Source organism: Rhinopithecus bieti, unplaced genomic scaffold (assembly GCF_001698545.2).
Source record: "Rhinopithecus bieti isolate Rb0 unplaced genomic scaffold, ASM169854v2 scaffold_3040, whole genome shotgun sequence".
NCBI lineage: Eukaryota > Metazoa > Chordata > Mammalia > Primates > Cercopithecidae > Rhinopithecus > Rhinopithecus bieti.
In genome coordinates, this window is record NW_016804657.1 from 4,970,120 (window position 1) to 4,973,500 (window position 3,381).

A 3,381-nucleotide genomic window follows, 5' to 3' on the forward strand; every position below is an offset into this window, starting at 1 on the left:
AAAAAAAAAAAAAAAAAAAAAAAAAAAAAAATGAGGAAGGGAGATGTGGCCATTGCGCTGATTGGGTGGCGCCCTGGCTCTGGCTTCACCAACACCATGCGTGTTGTTCCTGTGTGGTGATGGACCCCAGAGCCCCTCCTCCAGCCCATCCCACCTCCTTTCCCCAAACCATCCATTAGGCCAGCAATGCTTGTAGAGCTCACCCTGGGCTGTAATGTGGCACTAGTGGGCTAGGACACCAGAGAAGAAGATAAACGCCTTGCTGAAACATGGCTGTGTTTACAGCCTACTCTGGTGGGACAGCCCAGAGCCTGGCTGCCCATCATATGGCCCCACCCAATCAAGGGAAGAAGGAGGAATGCCCAACTGGAAGCCCCAGCAGCCAGATGGCAAGAGGGTCACAGCTTCTTTTCCTGTGTGAACTCTGTTCAATTCCTTTAGAAAACAGATGCCCAGAGGACTCCCAATGCTGACCTGGGGTCAGGAAACAGCCAGTGAGAGTTAGGGGCCTTAGGGTATGGGGCAGTTGTTCCATTTAAGCCGACTCTGGCCCTGGCCCTTACTTGCTTCCCCTAACCCCTGGGCCTCCCCAATTTGCACCTGTCCCTGCCCTCCACTAAGCTGTCCTGCAGCAAACACTCCACCGTCCACTTTCCATTTTCCCCAACTACTGCAGCGCCTCCGGGCCTATTGCTATAGAGCCTACCTGTATGTCAATAAACAACAGCTGAAGTAAAAAAAAAAAACCACCTCTCCTGGACACTGTCCCATGTGCCTCTTCAGTGAGTTATGTGAGTCCTTCTAACAGATTGTCAAACATGACAGTGTCTCAGGGATCCTAAGCTTGCAGTTGAGGTCAGAAATCATGGTGGTCTTGGGGATTCCCAATATTCGCAATACCTTTGTGTAGTCATGTCTCCTTTAGTATGGGCTGGAGTTAGGGACTTGCTTCTATCAAATAAAATGTGACAGAAGTGACAGGATGTCCATTTTAAGATTGGTTTATAAATAAGCTTAGTCTTCCATCGTGGGTGCTCTCTTTCGTGTTGCTTGCCCTGGGAGATGACAGCATTCATGTCCTGAGGTGGCCCTGTGGAGATGCCCACTCATCCTGTAACCAATAACCACATAATTGAGGTTGGAAGTGGATCTTTACCCCAGTTAAATCTTCACATGAGACTGCAGCCCTGGCTGATAACTTGATTGTAATCTCATGAGAGACCTTGAGCCAGAGGTGCCCAACTAAACCATGCCCTGATTCTCGACCTGGACAAACTGTAAGATAATAAATGTTTGTTGTTTTAAGCCACTATATTTGGGGTAATTTGTTAGGCACTGGGCTACAGTATAAGGTGATCTGGTAGACCTATGTATTGGGTATCCACAAATGTTTTTGTCTGGAGGTCTTTTTTTCTAGAGTGATTCAATTTATTCAGAAAAGAACTTTCCAATCTCCCAGGCAGCATATGCCTGGCTGCATGAGTTCAGGGTCCAGAGCGGGAGAAGAGAACCAAACTTTCACGCATTCTCTTCTTTTTAGCCCCTGTACAAACCCTTGTCATCTGGTGCACCTGATGTGCCTAAGTCTGGAGCCCTTCCCGGATCATTTATCTGGAGAGGTTGTGGCCTGGTTATGCCCAGCTGGAAAAGGGACCTGATGAGTCTAACGGCTTTGTTTATACACTTTCAACAATTTTCCTTGTTTTAAACCTAGATCCTTGTTCTCACCTTTTTTTTTTTTTGAGACAGAGTCTCACTCTGTCGTCCAGTCTGGAGTGCAGTGGCCAGATCTCAGCTCACTGCAAGCTCCGCCTCCCGGGTTTACGCCATTCTCCTGCCTCAGCCTCCCGAGTAGCTGGGACTACAGGCGCCCGCCACCTCGCCAGACTAGTTTTTTGTATTTTTTAGTAGAGATGGGGTTTCACCGGGTTAGCCAGGAAGGTCTCAATCTCCTGACCTTGTGATCCGCCCGTCTCGACCTCCCAAAGTGCTGGGATTACAGGCTTGAGCCACCGTGCCCGGCCTGTTCTCATCTTTTAAAGTAACTAGTGCTACTCATAAGAATAACTCCAGAGGCTATGGATATACCATAAAAGAGAAAGCTATAAAACTTTTAGGAGATAATAAAAAACAATACCTTTATGACCTCAGGATGGAGAGAGATTTCTTAATCTAGTTTCAAAAAGCATTAGTTATAAAGAAAAACATGATAAATTGGTTTACATTAAATATAAGAACTTTTGTTTATCTGAAAATATAATTAAAAGAGTACAGCCCAGGCACGGTGGCTCACACCTGTAATCCCAGCACTTTGGGAGGCCAAGGCAGGTGGATCACTTGAGGTCAGGAGTTTGAGACCAGCCTGGCCAACATGGCGAAACCCTGTCTCTACTAAAAATACAAAAAGTAGCCAGGCGTGGTGATGTGTGCCTGTAGTCCTAGCTATTCAGGAGGCTAAGGCACGAGAATCACTTGAACCTAGGAGGCAGAGGGTTCAGGTACTGAGATCATGCTAGTGCACTCCAGCTGGGCAACACAGCAAGACTCTGCCTCAAAATAAAATAAAATAAAATATCCCTGAAAATATAGTCTTGTAAATTGTTATTATATTCAAACAACAGAATACTATCCTTCCAAGAAAAGGAACTAAAGATATATGCAATATAGTGAATGACTCTTGAAACACATTTTTAAATAAAATAAATAACATATAAAAGAATAAATACAGTATGATTATATTATATAAAGTCCAAAAATAGGCAAAACTAGAAATGCATACATAGATTGTAAAACTATAAACAAACAAAAAAAGCATGTAATTACTATAAAAGTCAGGATAGTAGCTATCTATATAGGGGAAGAGATTATGATCAGGAAGGAATGCTAGTAATGTTGTATTTCCTGACTTGGGTAGTGCTTAATACATATGTGCTTTATAATTATTGATTATTCTGTAATTCATATTTTATGTATTTTTCTGTATGTCTGTTGTAGTTAATAATTAAGAAGTTTAATTCTGCTTTTCATTGCTGTTGTTTCTGTCATTCTTCTGCTATTTAAATGCTGCTTTATTTTCTCATGGTTATTTTATAATGACACCTTTATATATTATCTTTCCTGTTAAGCAATATTTATTGCTTCCCTGCCATGCACAATATGAGCTGTATCCTCTTCCTCCTGTCTAACCTTCTTCTCTTTCTCCATTCAATTTTAGTAAATAACATTACCTGACTCAGGGCTTACATTTATACATTTATCCTTCTGCTTGACTTGCCACCCTTAAAGATACCTTTAAATTCTGAGCAATTACAGATGAAGCTTTCAAGACTTATGCTACTTCCAAATTATCTCTCCTTTCTTCCATTTATTTTTGGCAGTTCA

At 42.6% G+C, this 3,381-nt stretch overlaps 1 pseudogene; it reads left to right on the forward strand.

The window, feature by feature from the left end:
* The window catches only part of LOC108528011 (pyruvate kinase PKM pseudogene), a 2,098-nt pseudogene extending 1,978 nt beyond the window's left edge, over positions 1 to 120 (forward strand).
* Positions 121 to 3,381: the final 3,261 nt, after the last annotated feature.